We start from the raw sequence: 22,571 nt of genomic DNA, 5'->3' as shown, positions 1-22,571 counted from the left end.
TCGTACAAGTCCTCCCCCTCATAAAAGCGTTCAATGTACTCTCGCCACCTGTCCGCTCTCTCCTCTGCGTTTACCAATGCACTCTGAATGCTACCGCCTTGCTATTAACTTCAACGATACTTTGAAACAAATGTCTACTGCTACGAGCTCTTTGCCTTCTATATTTTGAGAAAGTTGTAGTATGGACCGAAACAAACAAGAAAAATCTAATGAAGTTGAGCTCTAACGTGCATACCTTAAGATTTATGAGATACCTTAAGATCTATGAGCAATTGTTCATCTTGTATGTGTGAAAGACCTGTCTTGCATTGAAAAATTTTTCATAGCTCTTAATATATTCATTTTAAAGCCTATGTTTACTAGACAATGGTTTCCTGTTTTAGCGCATACTACCTTCTCCCGAAATATTATAAGCAAAGAAGTTGCAGTAGGAGAGATTTGTTTCATGGTAACAAACATGAAGGAAAACTCGCAGCTCTTAAGGTACGAATTTGAAGCACATGTTTACTAGACTTTTTGCTTCCATATGATCATATCATATCCCTGAATATAAACCGTACAACCTGGGACACACTGTATATGCCTGAAGCTAAAAGGAAGCACATACTTTACAGCATTCAGAAAGTTATACGAGAAATTATATAGACACTTATGACTGAAATACAGTTGTGCAAAAATTCCTGTAGTCAGTGCCATACTGCCGTAGTTACAGCCGAACCAAGGAATATCAGACGTAGATAAATTAATGCATTAAATCTTCGGATTCAGATAGGAAATGGTTAAGATATTATACCGCTGGCTGCAGGTGATGTCTTTAGTATCCGTGATATTGGATTATACCGTGGTGTATAGTTAATTCGCTTCTTCCTCCACATAGCTCAGCATCCCTGACTTACACTGTATTTTTATATGTCTTTTTTTATCTCATTTCTGGTAAATTTTGCCCCCTGGCTGCATGAGAAACGTATTTAGAGAGTTCTACAGTGCGTTTCTTCTGTTCTACGACTTACAAAGCGAACATTAATCAAAAACAGAAATGAGTCCAGCATACTGTACGTAGAGAACAGTGCTGATGCTTTACAACAGCGGTTAGATGTGGTGAGCACCAACGGTGTTACGGACGTTGTACCTACGATAAATATTCTGGAACACACTCTCCATCCCACCCGATGTCTCCTCAGTTTTTAGTGCAGCGGCCAGGACTCGTGGCAGCAGAATTTCCTCTGTCTCTACAGGGCTCTCTTAAATTAAACTTTACGTGAGACAACACAAAAAGTAGTCCTTAGGAGTTAAATCCGGCGATTGCGGGGGCCACGCGGCTGGACCACCCACCTCGGTCTACCCATCTTTCACCATATCGTCTGTCGAGACGTCTCCGAAACGTACGTGAGAAGTGACCCGGTGCGCCATCGTACTAAAAGCACATTTCATGATGGAGAATCAGTGACAAAAGAACGGTTCCAATACATTTGGTAGGAAGATCAAAAATACAGGACCAGGTAGGCTGAGTATGAGGAGGTCTGGCCCAATCACATGACCGTCGACAATACCCGCCCACGCGTTAGTACCAATAACGAAATCCCTGAACATGCGTGAAAGGAAGGTTTTCGTCTGCCCGGACAGGGCTGTTTCGCGAATTCAGAACACAGTCCCTAGTAAATTTAAATTTATCTGTACCGAGCGAGGTGGCCCAGTGGTTAGACACTGGACTCGCATTCTGGAGGACGACGGTTCAATCCCGCGTCGGGCCATCCTGATTTAGGTTTTCCGTGATTTCCCTAAATCGCTCCAGGCAAATGCCGGGATGGTTCCTTTCAAAGGGCACGGCCGACTTCCTTCCCCGTTCTTCCCTAATCCGATGAGACCGATGACCTCACTGTGTGGTCTCCTTCCCCGAAACAACCAACCAACCAACCTAAATTTATCTGTGAACAGAAGTCGACGTGGAAACAGGGATGTGTCGATGCAGCGGTGCAGGAACCAAGTGTAATAGGCAACGCTTTGTGGAAAATCGACTGGATACATACGTGTACCCTTTCTAAGTGGTAAGGACGTAATTTTTACTCACGCAGAACGTTCCAAAAGGTACTGTGAGTAACACTCATTGCACGCGCAACTGTTCGAGTACTCGTTTACGGTATCTCTTCTATGCGGTGCAGTACAGCAAATTTGAGAGTGAGGTGTAGCCATGGAGCACCAAAGTCCTGCCTCCTCATGATAAAGATTCCTATTTTTCGGAACCACTGAGTAACTTCGGCAAAACGTTCATGCGATGAAGCGCTACATAGCGGAAAAATTTCGTGATAGAGCCGATTAGCAGTACTTTCGTTTCCTTGAGCTTCGCCATCCTCAAGAAGTATTTCTGGTATTCCGGAAACATGAACCGAACCATGTTTATTCTATCACAGACGCACAGGCAATGAATAGGTCTCTGCACAAGGCAGAGGTTAGGTGACATTAGGCGACCGTCTGACACAGTACATGTCATCCTAGCTACCTTACTGCATGCCAGCAAAAGCAACTCTGAGACATTTTCTTTCCTCATCAGTCGTAGAATCGTTACACATCGAAACTGAAACCGCCGTAGAACGGAGACGTTACGTTTTTCAAAATCTTATGTACTCACTCCTCTCTCCAGGACCTACACTACTGGCCATTAAAATTCCTACACCACGAAGATGACGTGCTACTGACGCAAAATTTAACCGACAGGAAGTACATGCTGTGATATGCAAATGATTAGCTTTTCAGAGCATTCACACAAGGTTGGCGGCGGTGGCGACACCTACAACGTGCTCACATGAGGAAAGTTTCCAACCGATTTCTCATACACAAACAGCAGTTGATCGGCGTTGCCTGGTGAAACGTTTTTGTGATGCCTCGTGTAAGGAGGAGAAATGCGTACCAACACGTTTCCGATTTAGATAAAGGTCGGATTGTAGCGTATCGCGATTGCTGTTTATCGTATCGCGACATTGCTGCTCGCGTTGATCGAGATCCAGTGCCTGTTAGCAGAATATGGAATCGGTGGGTACAGGAGGGTAATACGGAACGCCGTGCTGGATCCCAACGGCCTCGTATCACTAGCAGTCGAGATGACAGGCATCTTAGCCACATGGCTGTAACGGGTCGTGCAGCCACGTCTCCATCCCTGAGTCAACAGATGGGAACGTTTGCAAGACAACAACCATCTGCACGAACAGTTCGTCGACGTTTGTAGCGGCATGGACTATGAGCTCGGAGACCATGGCTGCGGTTACCCTTGACGCTGCATCACAGACAGGAGAGCCTGCGATGTTGTACTCAACGACGAACCTGGATGCATGAATGGCAAAACGTCATTTTTTTTCGATGAATCCAGGTTCTGTTTACAGCATCATGACTGTCACATCCCTGTTTGGCGACATCGCGGTGAACGCAACATTAGAAGCGTGTATTCGTCATCGCCATACTGGCGTATCACCCGGCGTGATGGTATGGGGTGCCATTGGTTACACGTCTCGGTCACCTCTTGTTCGCATTGACGGCACTTTGAACAGTGGACGTTACATATCAGATGTGTTACGACCCATGGGTCTATCCTTCATTAAATCCCAGCGAAATCCTACATTTCAGCAGGATAATGGACGACCGCATGTTGCAGGTCCTGTACGGGCCTTTCTGGATACAGAAAATGTTCGATTGCTGCCCTAGCCAGCAAAATCTCCAGATCCCTCACCAATTGAAATCGTCTGGTCAATAGTGGCCGAGCAACTGGCTCGTCACAATACGCCAGTCACTACTCCTGATGAACTGTGGAATCGTGTTGAAGCTTCATGGGCAGCTGTAACTGTACACGCCACCCAAGCTCTGTTTGACTCAATACCCAGGCCGTTCTTACGGCCAGAGGTGGTTGTTCTGGGTACTGATTTCTCAGTATCTATGCACCCAAATTGCATGAAAATGTAATCACATTTCAGTTCTAGTATAATATATTTGTCCAATGAATTCCCGTTTATCATCTGTATTTCTTCTAGGTGTAGCAAGTTTAATGGCCAGTAGTGTAGAAGTTTGTAACGGGAATTCTCGAATACTCTCATGGAAGTATCAAATTTTCATGTTCTATTTCGTTAATGAAAGAAAGCAATAGTTCACCACAGAAGCATAGTTCATGCGACAGTACTATGTTCTTTATGTTTACACTGCAAATTCCTATTTTAGTCGACACAAGGCGCCACGAGAGGATTCCTTTCAGAAACACTAGGCCAGGTGTGAGTAACCAGGTGTTCACGAAAATAAATTAGCCGTCCATTAGTGTCTAGTCTTATGAATCGTCTTACACACGAGACAGTAAATTAGATATAAAGCTACAACCAAATACTTAGCACGGAGACTTGTCAAAATACAAACAAGCGTGGAGAAAGCAATTACCAGCGATTAATACTGGTCCCTGTCAACGGTAGAAATAAATCGATGCTGTCATAAGTCTACTGTTCAGTAATCCGTATAATCCAGTCCTACATTTCCGAAAAAACGCTCGTATTCCTTTGACACACGTCTGCATGGATCACTTGAGCACGTGTGTAAAACCAACATCAAGAAAATAAACACAGAATGAATAACTGGCAACTTGGGAACTTACTTGTCCTCTTCACTCTTTAGATGAAATAAAACAAGCAGGAAATTTTCCTCCTCATTTTTTGCAGCCTACTAATAAGCAAGAGCGACACACATGTAAATAAATTATTTTCTTGATGGTTCCATGAGCCATAAGTGGAATTCCACATATTACGTCCTCAATTACAACTTATCGTGATAAACCATTACTCTTTGCTTTGTATTTTCTTTCCCCTTTCTTCAATATAATCATTTTAATTCATACGTAAAAATAAACAGTTTATGCTAATGCACGGAGACAATAGGATTTTTTGTATTTTTGAAATATGTAGTTTGGAACATAGTTTTTTGTTGATACTCTAAAACTGCTTCATAAATGAAAGAACAGGATAACCACACAATAATTTGTAGTAATTAATAATTTTCTGCTGCCAATAAATAAATCGTTACTGAACGTTTTATGATATGGTTCAAAACACTTTTTTTCGCAGTATATAAAACAGCCAACATTTGAGCCCCATGTCCCTTATCATGGAATTACGTCACATCTCCTGTATTTTCGGACATTCCTTGCCTCACCAAGTTTTAGTTGCTGGCCAACGTTGTAGAATTTCTGAAAATGGTTGCAAGAGAGGTTAGCTTGTTATTCACATCGTTATCAAAGAAATGTACTGTACAAGAACGTTTTTTTCTCCTAGTTGCTAAGGACAATCACATACACTCATGCCCGAGGGAGGACTCGAACCTCCGCCGGGACCAGCCGCACAGTCCATGACTGCAGCGCCTCAGACCGCTCGGCTAATCCCGCGTGGCTGAAGACACGGCAAGCATACAATTTCAGTATCACGTTATGCGTTTGGTCGTTTACTAGTCGATAGTTATGAATATTATATTATTTGTGATAATAAAAATTTGTTGACTGCCAAATAACATTGTAAATTTACTAAAAGTTCATCCAATTGCATTTTTCCCATTATATCATTTGTAATATAAACAGTAAAGACAATGACTGTTGAAAATAAAAAAAACTGACGAAGGGGACCATTTCCAGCGATCCACCGCTTATGGGGCTTAAACGCTAACCACTCGGCTGTCGGCGCTTCATGGTAAAAATGGCACAGGTATATATTTGACGACCGCAGTTATCTTCCGATTTTCTCAATAACGCTTGACAAGTACACGTTACTGCTCACACATTTTGTTGTCCACATGGAGTACTACGAGTGTACAAAGTTTTGCAGTAAATCCGCGTTCCAAACGTCGTGGCCTCCCCTTGTTAGAAAAGCCTTCAAGAAATGGTGTACTTCACAGTAACTAACAAAATTTACAGAAATGTGAACTAATTCTCAACACCTTTAACAGTTAGCGGAATTTAGGGGGAAAAACCAGATTGACAATCTAATAATTAGCACAATAATTATTTAGATACTTTTCTCGATTTGCAGCAGTAACCGTCTTCTCATCATAAACTGTACCTAGACACGAATTGTGTCTTGTAAGAGGTGTTGTGCCCTGGTTTTAAAACCGAACACTGGAACGTCTACTCTCACCGACCATCCACCTGTAAGTGTAAAATACGCGAATTTACGGAGAAAAGAAAAATATTGAACAAAGGTCCACATGTTTCACTGTCCAGCGACAGAATGAATGCTGCTTGGTAATGTTGCTTGCACCTGACATAGCAAGGATAATATATAAGTGCACCAGACACGAATGAGGAATCATTCTAGTGTCGATACTGGCCGTAAATAGGATAATCTATTGATATAATTTACTGTGACAAAAGGCAGATTGTGTGCTTTCAGCGTGCTCCTCTCGTGATCATCTATGGAAAGTGGTTAAATGACGCTGAAACCAAGAGTGGGTGATAAGGTGTTGGACATTCACTCCTACTGAGAACTTGGAGGTCAGACGCTTGCCCATTCCGTAAACAGGGCGATCATTCGCAGGTCTGACAACTGAGTACAAACACAAGTGTTTCGGAGCAGACAGTTCAACGCACTTTCTTGAACATCGGGTTCCACAGCCGACGACCCATACGTGTTTCAGCGTTGGTCCAAAGACATTGGTAATGGTTGTAGTATACACGGGACCAACAAAATTGGACTGTGGTACAATGGGATATGTCACCTGGTTGGATTCATCGGAATCACGTTTCCTATTGCATCAGATTTGTGATCGTGTACGAATGGGCCGTCGTCAAAGCAATCAGCTGATCGAAACATAAATCGAACTCCGTCGTACGGGCAATCAGCTGATCGAAACATAAACCGCACCACGGAAGCAGGTCTATGGGAGAGGTATCATGCTTGTGCTCCCATGTGAGCTGTGGAAGTACTCGGAGGGACGATAACAGCCGTGGACCACGTGATCATTACTGCAGACCACCTGCATCGCTTCAGACCAGATTTCTCCAAGAAGGACGCTGCACACAAGGCAAAAACATGATGCTATACTGTGCTTTGAGGAATATCGTAGGGAACTGATGACAGCTACCAAATTCGCCTGAGCTGAATCTGATGATCTGAGACGCTGTCGCTACGGTCGCAGGTTCGAATCCTGCCTCGGGCATGGAATTGTGTGATGTCCTTAGGTTAGTTAGGTTTAAGTAGTTCTACGTTCTAGGGGACTGATGACCTGAGATGTTAAGTCCCATCGTGCTCAGAGCCATTCTTTTGGACGCTGTCATGTGCCAGCTTTTCGCCCAAAAGCCACTAGTTTTTTAAAGAAATTCGTGGCCTGTGAGTAAGCATCCGATAAAAAATGGCTACGGAAACCAACCAAGGAGTAGTCGAACCAATACCACGAAATATCGCTGCAGAATAGCGTTCCAAATTTGGACCCACATGCTGTTAAAACGATTTAGTCCATCAATGCAATTCCAGGACATAGCGGTCTACAATCTTAGACATATGGCACAACTTTTAAATACATCTATATTGTTTAGTCGAATGTTCCAACAAGTTATTGGGCTAATATTAACACTATCGTAGAGTGGAGGGATTAGAGTCTAGTTAACCGTTAAGTTCGCTTAAATATAATGAGTATATACAACTTATACGCAAATTTTGATGGTTTGATTAATATGTAACAAGTGATAATCACGAATTTCCAATAACGGAAATATATATTTACAATAAGAGACAGGTAATTAAATGAACATTATGTTTTATTAACAAAATTTTTAAAATTCATGGTAAAATACGTACTGCCGGACGATGTAAAGATGATTGATATTTTAAAAAATTTTAAGAGCTTATGAAAACTTACATAACCACTAATTTGTTGCTAATCTTTGAGTGATAAGTGTATCGAGATGACAACTTCAAGGATGAAACAGTACTCCCTACAGTAAGGAAAGGTATAAAATTGGATACGTCTTTCGCTAAAATCCTGTTCTGTAAACGGTTCTGCTAATTTGGGACAAAATTCTGTTCTGTAGACGTTTCTGCTAATTTGGGACAAGATCAGCTTTGATAAATGGAACCTTTGCGTCGGTTGTTTATAACGAGCATATTTTCAGCGTTCTCCGTCATTACACTACATCCTCACACCAAGTCTTGCATGACTATATGGCACAGCTGTACATTTTTTTTATTTGTTTGCTTCATGGCTTTCTGTATATGTACATTTTAAGAGAAACACAGTATAAATTGACAATGAAATTCTTTCTGTGCAATTATCCGTAACTTCAGAGTACCTTAGGGAGCGTTGCCCGGAAGGAAACATTTTATACGTGTAAAATAAAATTAAAACAATGCAGACGTAATAGTTGATAAGCTGTAGTGTATGGCGTAACTCAGGTACATTAGATGAAAGGGTGTGGCACTTCTGATAATTAATGGAAATTTCGTCATTTCGGAGGAAACAACGCAGTTTAGGGAGCGATGGAAAGTCGACAAGCTTGTGACATTTCAGGAACAGTGTATGGAGCCAGAGAATGCTGTGATTTACACGAAGAATAGAGTTTCAGAAACGTCTGGAAACCGATTGCTGACCATTGTCACGGCAACGTACCAAAATCTCGAGAAGAAGCTTTATTCCGAAAGTCAATACACAATAGGAAAGGTTGTCAGAAGAGTCGATGAGACTTAAAGAAAGAAAGAATAGCAGGGGAGAAGTTTTATGTCAAGATCCAGCGCTATATACGCCAAGAACAGGAAGGTCAGCCAGAAAGTAGAAGCGATCACGTCAACACAAAGCAAACATAACATGATTTCAAATGGTTCAAGTGGCTCTGATCACTATGGGACTTAACATCTATGGTCATCAGTCCCCTAGAACTTAGAACGACAAGGAGATCACACAACACCCAGTCACCACGAGGCAGAGAAAATCCCTGGCCCCGCCGGGAATCGAACCCGGGAACCCGTAACATGATTTCATCAAGTAGCATACCGAGTTATCTTCGGTATTAACTGGGCAGAAAAAGAGACTGAATTTTACCCGTTCTACGAACTGTGTTGCGAGTGGAGACGGGCAGTTATTGTTCTCAGGGTCGAACTGAGAACTATTTGCTAAAATCAGATTAAGCAATGTGAGTCCCTAAGCTTCCGACTACTTAAAATTGCGGTTACTAATAAAAGTGACCACTCGCTGTTTAAACGCATAGAGCAGTTGTCGTCGCGGATGGCGGTGAAAAATCTGTATCTGCATAATCACCAAACCCGACGTATAATAGTCCTGCAACCATTTGGAACTAGTTCAAAGATATTACAGTGTGAAACCACAGGACGACACATCGGAGCAGTCGCAGAAGATTTATTTGAATTGTCTTAATTGACTTTTCAGTTGATGAGATAGCGATCGCTGCAGCAGCAACAACGCTATAGCATCAGAGTGCATCCATCAGTGCAAGCTCGATGTTGAATAGAACGGTGATTCTTTAACTAGCCGAAATCGAACAGCCGGCTTCACTTTTAGGAGTGAAGATTTAAAAAAAAAAATTGTACTTTTGAATAGATTTGCGCATTTTACGTTTACACCTTTAAGTTCGAACTTTAGTACCCTGCTCATTAATGATTTAATTTTGCTAAATACTTCTGTGTGTGGTAAAGTAAAAGAAGGAATAATGATAAACAAAACTAAACGAGATTAAAATTAAGACATAACGTGCACATAACAAAATACAACGCTGTCGTTAGAGCCACTTTGAGTCTCACGAATCATATATCATTCAGAAGTACTTAAGGTATTAACTGCGTTACGTGATATTCTATACTGTCATAACGTAACTGTGGTTTAACTGGATAGATTTATACGCAACCGACATTTCAATGTTCAGCATGCTGTCATTATATTCGGTCTGAATATTTCAGACAATACTGAACAGACAATATGCCTCAGGAGCACACATCAGTTCGTTAGCTTTTTGTTTAATACACTGTCCAGTTACGTTAATCTGATCACCGGTCAAATGCCTGAAACACCAGCTTTTGCAGCGCGGACGTGCAGGAGGGGAGTCAGTGAGGTTCTGGAAGAGATGTGGAACCAAGCAGATGCAAGTGCCGTGGTGATCTGCGCTAGGTTTCTCGGTAGAGGATCCATGGCTCGGACAGGGCAATCGAGATAATCCCACATATTCTCGATTTTGTTTGAATCTATGGAGTTTGGAAGCCACAGGTGTGCGATGAAGCTATCTTGGTGCCCATCGAACCACGCACGCGCACTTCGATCTGTGTGACACATTGCATTGTCCTGCTGGTAGATGCCATCGTGCTGAGGAAAAAAGAAATTGCATGCAGGGCTGGACATGATCACCAAGGGTAGCAGCATCCTTGTGCTGATCCATTGTGCACTCCAGAATGGAGTAGGAAATGCGATTCCATACACCGCAACTTTTCTCCAGCCTGGACCCTTCTGACGATTGTTGGAGGGCCGTACACCACAACGGTAGGTACTGGCGTGCTACTTCCTCGCTTCTTTGCCCTGAGCAGCAAAAAGCATGGGTGCATGATCCAGGCATGTACTGCAGTGGCCCAAGCGCATCAGCGTTTCCTGAACGGTCATTAAGGACACGCTGTTGGCTCTTGGTTCATTTGGGCGGTAAGTTGCTAAGCAGCTGTACGTCTATTTCTTCGTACACATCTCCACGAGTACCATCCACTCACTGATGGAGCTACTGTTCAGAGCTGTCGTTTATTATTAGTTATTGCTCAATGACGTCGAACGGAGGCGGTGGTCACGTTAACGCGATTGGAGCGTGTACTACACTAAACTGAACTGGCGTAGTTGATATTATGCCGTTGCAATAGCAAGCAGTGAACTTCACATTAATCGTCATTAGAGTAGACTTTCAGGGAGCACGGACGAACTGTCATTGTTGGTGTTGTGGCCCAAAAAAAGAAAACAAAAGTGCAGTTAACATGGGAGTTATCAGCTATCAGTATTTGCTCGATAGATATTTGGAAATTTGTGGTAAGTTCCTACGGGACCAAACTGAGGGGTCATCGGTACCTAGGCTTACACACTACTGAATCGAGCTTAAACTAACTTACGCTAAGGACAACACACATACCCTTGCCCGAGGGAGGACTCGAACCTCCGACGGGAGGGGGGGGGGGGAGGAGGAGCCACGCGAACCGTGGCAAGGTGCCCTAAATCGCGCGGCTATCCCCGGTGGACGTGAGGTGTTCCTTAATAACGATTGTGAACAAATGATTCCAAAATACATCGTAAAAGTTTTATTCAGGTCTAAACTTCATTTTAGGAAACCCGGTAGGGATACTATTATTATTTCGTACTAATAACTAATAAAGTTTCTAGTCATTAACCAGAATCATTTTCAATTGGAAAACCCACATGGGCTAGGAAGAATGATTTACGCATCATTTCAGTGATCGTAGCTGCCGCCTATAACGATCTGTGCCAGTAATAAAATGAGAATTTTTGTATTTTCCTTTATTACTTAATTGACAGCAAATGAGAATCGAACCACTACTGGAGTAAAATTAGGTAATACCGGTGAGACATTTCCATGATTTGTAATTAGTATGCTTCCGGGCGTCATAAACGGATTACGAGTGGCGTCACGCAAAAAAATTGAAATAGAAATTGACACGTGACATGATAACATTCGTTCAGTATTCACCCACGGGTCCCGAAATAAAGGGGTTGACTTTCGCATAACAGAATTGTATCGGCACAGGGAGCGTCGAGGGGAAACGAATGAAAGTTAATATTCTGTCAACTGTGATTCTGATGAACATACACAGTTGCAAACATTACCACATACAATATAATGCACATATCAAATAATTTACTTCGGTGTTCACTCTTTGTTCCGCATAGAGGTTTATGAGATGAATATTTGTTTTCTAACAAAAAATGTTCAAATGTGTGTGAAATCTTATGAGACTTAACTGCTTAGGTTATCAGTCCCTAAGCTGACACACTACTTAACCTAAATTATCCAAAGGACAAACACACACATCCACGCCCGAGGGAGGACTCGAACCTCCGCCGGGACCAGCCGCACAGTCCATGACTGCAGCGCCCTAGAACGCTCGGCTACTCCCGCGCGGCTGTTTTCTAACACCCTTGTATAGAATAGATCTGTTTGTTCCGCAAATCCGTCATCAAAAATGCTAAGCTACTTCTTGATAACATAAAAAGTTGTACTGCTAGCAACTTTTGATATTTAGTGTCAATTGTGGGATACAGAAGGAAATCTGTGAGTAGAAGCAGGACTAAGCACCCCTCTTGGTCCAAAACGTATCTTAGTGTATTGGAAGGTGCTATTGTTCAGCAGTTCAACCTTAATGTAGTAACCGAAAATAGTCAGAGTTTCATAATCGATATATGTGCGTGTTGTGGGATGGGTGAGTTGATGGGTCGGTGTATGTATGTGTGCGTATATTTGCGAACGCTTGTGCGGGGATGCAATCTATATCTTGTGTCAACATGTAAATGAAATTTGTTCCTGTTGCAAAAATTAACACACTGATCTATTTTTTCTTTCGTTTACTGGCTGAGTTGCTTTCCTTAGGCAGTCGATCATGAGTTCTTAGAAGCAACAAGTTTCTGCCTTGAAGACTGACCACCACACTTCTCTCCATTACTAAACTGAGGATTCCTATAGGCGGGACCTGTCAGTGGATATTTTCCTTCAGTAATGTCAGTCAAGTCGTTCCACAAATTTCTTTTTCCTTCGATTCCATTATCTCCACATTAGTTACTCGATTTATCCATCCAATCGTCACTATGCTTCTGTAGCACCACATTTCAAAAGCTTCTATTATCCATTTTGTATGAGCAGCTTAACGTCCAAGCTTCAGTAACATACAAAACCACACTCCAGAAATGATCTAATATCTAAATTTTTGTAACACGTTAAAAAATTCTTCTTTCTTGCGAATTATTGTCATCCTAGAATGAGTATGAGTTTTATACCATTCCTATTCGGCAATTATTTTCCTGCCCAAACAGCAAAACTCATCTACTACTTTCAGTATCACATTGCCAATATAATTCTTTCAGTATAAATTGATATATTTCGACTACATTCCATTACCATTGTTTTACTTTTGTTGATGTTAATCTTAAACCTCTTTCCGGTACACTATCCACTTCATATACTGATCTTCCAAGTCCTTTGCTGTCTGCACACTTTAATTTTTTTATATCCTCCTCCTGAACTTTATTTTCCTCTCAAGAGTTCACCTTGGTTTTCTTTAATTCTTGTTTAGTATACAGATTCCATAACACAGAGAACAGACTACAACTTTGTTTCACTTCCTTCTATTACTACTTCCCCTACGCGTCATTCGACTCTTATAACTGCAGTCTGTGCTAGTTGTAAATAATCTTTTGCTCCCTGTATTTTACTCCTTCTACCTACAAAATTTCTAAGAACCTATGTAGGTTTGCTTTTCTTTAACCTATCTTCTAAGATGAGTCGTTGCGTCAATATTGCCTCTCGTGTTCCTACATTACATCGGAAAAATAGTTCATCTTTCTCGAGATCTTTTCACACGTTTCATCATCTTCCTTCTAAATGCATTATTACAAGTTTCTCGAAGTCTTGAAGATATTTAGCCTGTGTCGTATATCTCGCACGCTAGATGGAATAGTTTTGTCGTAGCTGGCTCTCCCTAGGATCCGAATAATTCAGAGATAATGTCATCCGCTCAATGGGACTTGTTCCGTCTTATAGCGTTCAATGCTCAGTCAAATTCTTCTTGCAATATCATGTCTCCGAAACCTTGGTCATCTTCTTTATTTTCTCTTTCTTAACGTAATCTTCCCGGCCATTTTCCTTCTATAATGCCTCTACATATTCCTTCAGCTTTCCTTTCTTTGTTTAGTAAAGATTTGTCATGTGAGTTTGCGGCATTCATATAGCTTGTCTTTTACTGTCGAAAATACTCTTTAACTCTCCTATAGGGAGCGTCTGTCATTCCTCTAATTACATATGCCTCTAGGTCCTTGCATTTCTCGGCTTTCAAATCATGTTTTGCTATTTTACACTGCCTGTCAGTCTTAGTTTTTAAACTTGTGACATAGGCATAGATTTGTAAGCAGGCAGACTACGCGGAGAGACAGAAATTAAGGCACAATTCCTCTAATTACATATGCTTCTACGCCCTTGCATTTCTCGACTTGCCATTCATGTTTAGCTATTTTCCATTGGCTGTAAATCTCAGTTTTTAAACTTGTAACATAGGCATAGATTTGTAAGTAGGCAGACTACGCGGAGAGACAGAAATTAAGGCACAAGATACAACTATGGCAGCAGATACAAATATTTGACTTTGTAAAATTGTTCTCAAGTTTCAGAACCAAGCTCCCGTTCGCACAGTAGTAAAGAGATCCTTTGCCATTTAGAACGGTGCATACGTGACATACGCTGTTGGTCGTACGTTCGGCCCATATGTACTTTCCATCAAGCGAGCTGATTGCGGCCATGAAGACTGTGTTACTTGCAATTCAACCTCAAGAGAAAATGTCGTAACAATGAACTCTCTATATATCCTGCGATGACAGTGATAACAAACCTCATCGGTTCTGTGGTGGTATTATCTGCTTCGTAACCTTCGATTAGACATGTACTTTTCCTCCAAGAAGCACTTAATTGGTGAAAGTTAATGTACAATGTGATGGACTTAAGAATCTACATACGCCACCGGCTTTACCTGTGCTTGTCGATATCTACGTCAGCTGGTCATCACTGGCGCAGCACAATCGGAGGCAATTGTCATATACCCAGAAAAGTGAGATGTACAATATACCAACTGAAAAAAGGTTCACAGGAAATATATTAACTATCCCCTGGTCACTTTGGAGAGCGGCATATGGCACGGGGCATGTTCAGAAGGTATGTGTACTAGAATTTTATATTTTGTAGAAAAACATATTTGAAAAAATTGAAGGGTACGGTTAATACACTTGTTGTCTGTTTCTATACTTAATGACCGTCCCTTTCAGTGCACGTAGTGAGCCATGCTACAAGTTCCTTTACACCCTTCTCGAGGAAATCTCCCCTTAACCTCTCTCTGCATCTGCTCGTTGGTCGAAAATCCAGTTCCAAGTATGTGCCATTCCATGGAGCTGTAAAGATGATAAAGTCAGCCCAATATGGGGTGCGCGGTTCACAACATCCCAATAGAATGAGTCGAAGTGCGCCTTGTTGGCTAAGTCACCATCCAATTCGAGTCGCTCAAGAAACTTGCTAAGTGGGAACGGAATTGTCTGGATCACTACAGAGTGAATTTATGTACCAGCTTGTCCCTTCCATGCTCACTCTGTTCAGGGGTCACCCTTCTACCACTTTGTATTGCCCATCCTCCAAAGGTAACAGACCACAGCCTGTTACGGTCACAGTACATCTCGTACCAGGCAGCTCTATGAAGTCTAAACGCTGAGTAAGGCACTGAAGTAAAGTGGTGCTTATATTCCAGTCGTTTCTGTGAAATCACCAAGTAATGTCAGTATTTCCGTCTTTGGTTTGAATACTATTTTTGAGTTTTCTTAGGATCTCATAATGTCGTGCATTGATGGTCTCAAACTAAAGCAGACTTTTCTGTCCAAAAACCATGGCAGATTAGGAATTTGTGTGACGGCACTATAACGAATGTCGATTTTCTCAGGTGTGTAATGAGGTACCCATGTTTCACATCCAGTCACAACAGACCTCTTAAAGTCGTCATTATACAACTAGAGTCGCTCAAAGAACTCGTTGGAGTTAGTGATCCGATTTTTATTGTACTGCGCTAACAGCTGTTTTGGGAACCACATTCCGCTTGGTTTCCGGTATCCCAACATTTCTCTGAGTATCTTGTATAAGAGAGTTCTGAAGAGCTGTGGAACCATCGGAGAAGTTTTATCGACTGTCAGTCACCGGTCTTCACGAACAGTTTCATCGACTTATCGGACCGATTCATCAGTCAAAATGGAAGGTGTGTCCCTCATTTGTTGGTCATGAAAAAATTTTTCTTCCTCCACTAAACTCCCTACACCACATAAAAACACTCGTTCTATTCTTAACACTTTCACCGTAAACCGTTTTCATTCGTGTCGTAGTTTCCGTTGATGTACCCATTCCGCGAGCGGGAAGTGGATCACAGCAACTTGGTAGGATTTCTTACCGATATCTACATCTACATTTATACTCCGCAAGCCACCCAAGGGTGTGTGGCGGAGGGCACTTTACGTGCCACTGTCATTACCTCCCTTTCCTGTTCCAGTCGCGTATGGTTCGCGGGAAGAACGACTGCCGGATAGCCTCCGTGAGCGATCGAGTCTCTCTAATTTTACATTCGTGATCTCCTCGGGGGTGTAAGTAGGGGGAAGCAATATATTCGATACCTCATCCAGAAACGCACCATCTCGAAACCTGGACAGCAAGCTACACCGTAATGCAGAGCGCCTCTCTTGCAGAGTCTGCCACTTGAGTTTGCTAAACATCTCCGTAACGCTATCACGGTTACCAAATAACCCTGTGACGATACGCGCCGCTCTTCTTTGGATCTTCTCTATCTCCTCTGTCAACCCGATCTGGTACGGATCCCACACTGATGAGCAATACTCGAGTATAGGTCGAACGAGTGTTTTGTAAGCCACCTCCTTTGTTGGTGGACTACATTTTCTAAGGGCTCTCCCTATGAATCTCAGCCTGGTACCCGCCTTACCAACAATTAATTTTATATGATCATTCCACTTCAAATCGTTCCGCACGCATAATCCCAGATATTTTACAGAAGTATCTATTACCAGTGTTTGTTCTGCTATCGTATAATCATACAATAAACGATCTTTCTATGTATTCGCAATACATTACATTTGTCTATGTTAAGGGTCAGTTGCCACTCCCTGCACCAAGTGCCTATTCCCTACAGATCTTCCAGCATTTCGCTACAATTTTCTAATGCGACAACTTCTCTGTATACTACAGCATCACCCGCGAAAAGCCGCATGGAACTTCCGACACTATCTACTAGGTCATTTATATATATTGTTAAAAGCAATGGTCCCATAACACTCCCCTGTGGCACGCCAGAGGTTACTTTAACGTCTGTAGACGTCTCTCCATTGAGAACAACATGCTGTGTTTTGTCTGCTAAAAACTCTGCAATCCAGCCGCACAGCTGGTCTGATATTCCGTAGGCTCTTACGTCGTTTCTCAGGCGACAGTGCGGAACTGTGTCGAACGCCTTGCGGAAGTCAAAGAAAATAGCATCTACCTGGGAGCCTGTATCTAATATTTTCTGTGTCTCATGAACAAATAAAGCGAGTTTGATCCCACACGATCGCTGATTCCGGAATCCATGTTGATTCCTACAGAGTAGATTCTGGGTTTCCAGAAATGACATGATACGCGAGCAAAAAACATGTTCTAAATGTCTACAACAGATTGACGTCAGAGATATAGGTCTATAGTTTTGCGCATCTGCTCGACGACCCTTCTTGAAGACTGGGACACCTGTGCTCTTTTCCAATCATCTGGAACCTTCCGTTCCTCTAGAGACTTGCGGTACACGGCTGTTAGAAGGGGGGACAGGTTCTTTCGCGAGCTCTGTGTAGAATCGAATTGGTATCCCGTCAGGTCGAGTGGACTTTCCTCTGTTGAGTGATTCCAGTTGCTTTTCTATTCCTTGGACACTTATTTCATTGTCAGCCATTTTTTCGTTTGTGCGAGGATTTAGAGAAGGAACTGCAGTCCGGTGTTCCTCTGTGAAACAGCTTTGGAAAAAGGTGTGTAGTATTTTAGCTTTAAGCGTGTCATCCTCTGTTTCAATGCCATCATCATCCCGGAGTGTCTGGATACGCTGTTTCGAGCCACTTACTGATTTAACGTAAGAACAGTACTTCCTAGGATTTTCTGTCAAGTCGGTACATAGAATTTTAGTTTCGAATCCACTGAACGCTTCACGCATATCCCTCCTTACGCTAACTTTGACATCGTTTAGCTTCTTTTTCCCTCAGAGGTTTTGGCTGCGTTTAAACTTGCAGTGAAGCTCTCTTTGCTGTCGCAGTAGTTTCCTAACTTTGTTCTTGAACAACAGTGGGTTTCTCCCGTCCCTCACAGTTTTACTCGGCACGCACCTGTCTAAAAACGCATTTTACGATTGCCTTGAACTTTTTCCATAAACACTCAAATATTTCATGCAACGTGAGGCTACGTACTACAGTGTCCCCATGACGTTCGTTCTGGTCCGGGTCCCCCCTCTACCACTCAGTTTTGCCTACCCTCAAAAAATAAGAGACCACAGCTCGTTATGACCACAGTACATCTAGTACCAGGCAGCCCTGTAACTTCTGAACGCTGAATAAGGCTTGGCAGTTAAGTAGGATTTGTGTTCCAGTGGTGTCTATGAAAGAGCTGCAGTAAGATGAGTCGACGAGGACATGTGACTGAATGGCCGGAGGGACTATCGTGTTTTGTCGTGACTATGAGCACACCGTGAATAAACTGCCCGATCTGTAGATGAATCAATACAGAATTTCCAACGGGTCTGTAAGGAATATTCTACCACTCTTAGTCATGTCACTCGGTACACCAACGTTGACTGGAGAAAGATCCTAAGCGACGGGAATAGTAGACGTGTGGCACGCTTTGACAATAACGTTTGGCTTCAAGCAGCTATGAACTGCTGCTATCGTTGTATGCAACTACATCACGACTAGTTTCCGAATCGACGTTGTGATGGAGTGAATGTGCATTGGACATCTGGAGTCGTTTATCTTACAAGATGAAAGGACAGGACGACAGGACATCTGTCAAGTCTTCAGGGAATAATAACTTCCATGGTACAAAGAGGGTAGCAGAGGAAAAGAATTCGTTGCCCCAGTCTGAAGACTGGCGACCTCACCCAACAACAGTCACGTAAAGCTGAATGTCTTCAGTGGAACATACAACACAGAAACTGTAGTATGGTCCGACGAGTCGCAATTCTGTCTCTTTTCAAATGATGTCGTCAGATGCAATGTCCACTCATTGAGACGTTTAAAGCACAGTCTGTGGATGTTTTGGTAGTGTTTGTCATACCCTGACGTGGTCCTGCTCATGAATCAGGATTTACCTTTCAGCATTCTCAGTAATCAACTGTTCGCCTTTTCACTTTATCTTCACGAAGAGTACGTTGTACCTAGAGGATAGTATAACCTGAAACACATGATTTTCCTGGTCGGTACATTAATTTCGACATCGGTGTAAGAATCGCATGAAGTAATTTGTACTACTGGCCACCATTAATAATTTCCGCAGTTTTCTACTGTTTCTGTTTCTGTGAGACATCAGGTTGTGTTTAGTGCAGCATTTTTTAATATTTTATAATCTACACATTTGAGTGGTGTATGATACACTCCTGGAAATGGAAAAAAGAACACATTGACACCGGTGTGTCAGACCCACCATACTTGCTCCGGACAGTGTGAGAGGGCTGTACAAGCAATGATCACACGCACGGCACAGCGGACACACCAGGAACCGCCGTGTTGGCCGTCGAATGGCGCTAGCTGCGCAGCATTTGTGCACCGCCGCCGTCAGTGTCAGCCAGTTTGCCGTGGCATACGGAGCTCCATCGCAGTCTTTAACATTGGTAGCATGCCGCGACAGCGTGGACGTGAACCGTATGTGCAGTTGACGGACTTTGAGCGAGGGCGTATAGTGGGCATGCGGGAGGCCGGGTGGACGTACCGCCGAATTGCTCAACACGTGGGGCGTGAGGTCTCCACAGTACATCGATGTTGTCGCCAGTGGTCGGCGGAAGGTGCACGTGCCCGTCGACCTGGGACCGGACCGCAGCGACGCACGGATGCACGCCAAGACCGTAGGATCCTACGCAGTGCCGTAGGGGACCGCACCGCCACTTCCCAGCAAATTAGGGACACTGTTGCTCCTGGGGTATCGGCGAGGACCCTTCGCAACCGTCTCCATGAAGCTGGGCTACGGTCCCGCACACCGTTAGGCCGTCTTCCGCTCACGCCCCAACATCGTGCAGCCCGCCTCCAGTGGTGTCGCGACAGGCGTGAATGGAGGGACGAATGGAGACGTGTCGTCTTCAGCGATGAGAGTCGCTTCTGCCTTGGTGCCAATGATGGTCGTATGCGTGTTTGGCGCCGTGCAGGTGAGCGCCACAATCAGGACTGCATACGACCGAGGCACACAGGGCCAACACCCGGCATCATGGTGTGGGGAGCGATCTCCTACACTGGCCGTACACCACTGGTGATCGTCGAGGGGACACTGAATAGTGCACGGTACATCCAAACCGTCATCGAACCCATCGTTCTACCATTCCTAGACCGGAAAGGGAACTTGCTGTTCCAACAGGACAATGCACGTCCGCATGTATCCCGTGCCACCTAACGTGCTCTAGAAGGTGTAAGTCAACTACCCTGGCCAGCAAGATCTCCGGATCTGTCCCCCATTGAGCATGTTTGGGACTGGATGAAGCGTCGTCTCACGCGGTCTGCACGTCCACCACGAACGCTGGTCCAACTGAGGCGCCAGGTGGAAATGGCATGGCAAGCCGTTCCACAGGACTACATCCAGCATCTCTACGATCGTCTCCATGGGAGAATAGCAGCCTGCATTGCTGCGAAAGGTGGATATACACTGTACTAGTGCCGACATTGTGCATGCTCTGTTGCCTGTGTCTATGTGCCTGTGGTTCTGTCAGTGTGATCATGTGATGTATCTGACCCCAGGAATGTGTCAATAAAGTTTCCCCTTCCTGGGACAATGAATTCACGGTGTTCTTATTTCAATTTCCAGAAGTGTATATTAAAGCTAACATGATTATGTTGTTATTTATTGTTACAGAATATTACATTGAGTATAACTCTGTACATTTTTAAAAGTAGTTATGTAATACTAGCGACCGGGCCCTGCTTCGCACGGGTGCGTTAAGTATCTAGGGCCAGACGAATTGACTGACGTACCGTATTTTGTGCGCGGACCAATGCGAAGATTTATGAAAAAAATTCAGAGAACAATGTTAAGTCACCGAATACCACCACTTTCATATATCTTATCCCGATGTAAGAAGCGCAAAGACAGAAAATTTGTGTACAGGCAAGAATGTTAAGTGTTCCATATAGAAGTGACGTGTGCTGTGACAGCTCACGGCAGTGATGGAAGCTCATCAGATGTAAGCAACACGTTTACAACTAATGTAACCACATTCTAATCATTGGTGAATGTGCGTGTGTGAGTGAATAAATATGTATCGGAGGCTGTCTGAGGTGGCACAAGTAAAACAAAATGTAAGAAAAATTACGCATGATCTACACGTTTAGCTTGTGTTATAGCACAGTTATTGTTAAGCTTAGTATCCACTATGATATACTGTTGAGCATCATTGCCGCACTCAGCACTCCTTTGTCGTGAACTCTTTATGGCAGACTTTTTCTCCGTGCCACACAATGAATCGTATCTAAGAGCAGGCTCATTCGTCTAGAGGTATTATTCCTGCTTGGGGTGCGGGGGTCCCGGGTTCAAATCCCGGATGAGCCCTTGAGTTTTGTTCAGACATGCGGAAACTACTTGCATGTCGGCGGCTGGTTCGCGCATTTGCAGTTCTCCAAGTCAGCGCAAAAATCTGCGAGCTAGCTGTGAAAGAATTTAATGTTTCATTTGATCCATCTGAACACTGCTGGTGGGACGTACTAAGATGTTTTAAATGATCACAGTAGGGACTGGAGCAAGTGCCTTGTTGAGCACTATGAACCAGTGCTTCCACTTGAAATCGAACCGTGGACTATCTGCATGCTAGCAAACGTGATACCGCTACACCACATAAACTGTTAGGCCCTGCACTGCACCTCCAATGAAACTTTTAGGAAGGTCGCCATTCTGTGTTTGTCGCTTTGTTGAAACCCACATGGTAGGTATTTGGCATTCATCTGCAATAATCGACAACATCTTTGACTGTCCGAATGACATCGTAAGTAACAGTTCAAGTAAACATCGGAAATGCTCGCCCTCAGTCTTCACTAGCATCATCTGTTCTTTCCTTACGTACGAGATACCCTCAATTCGTGCAGTCGTTATGCCAAAATATATCATCAAAAGCAACTACCTCGTTAGCGGCAGGTAGCCTGAGCCCAGAGGCAGAAAGTGGAACGTCAATCGAAGTTAAATTGTTGAAATAGATTTTCAAAAATCGTTTTACTTGAGACCAAAATGATAAAAGCTGCACTTATTTTGTACTGAACGTTTGGGTCATCCAACGAAGCTAAATTGCTGAAGTAGTTTCACGGAAATCGCTTTACTTGAACATTAAATTTAAAAAAAGCATCACATATATTGGTTTCGTACGCTTTTCGCTATGCAGCTGTGAAACTGATGGTTAAAATTATTTGATTATTTCAAATTGTAGGCTGCACATCAGATAATAAGGCGATTATCTTTTCGTTATTGGTCATATTCGTTGCAATAATTCAGAGTAGAGTAGCTCACTGCTCGTTGTTCGAAGAATTTGTGGTGAATGAAGAGTGTGAACTGCGTTTGTTAAAGTAAGGGAAGCAGAAAT

This window comes from Schistocerca americana, chromosome 4 (assembly GCF_021461395.2).
Source record: "Schistocerca americana isolate TAMUIC-IGC-003095 chromosome 4, iqSchAmer2.1, whole genome shotgun sequence".
Taxonomy (NCBI): domain Eukaryota; kingdom Metazoa; phylum Arthropoda; class Insecta; order Orthoptera; family Acrididae; genus Schistocerca; species Schistocerca americana.
This window is presented reverse-complemented; position numbering follows the sequence as displayed.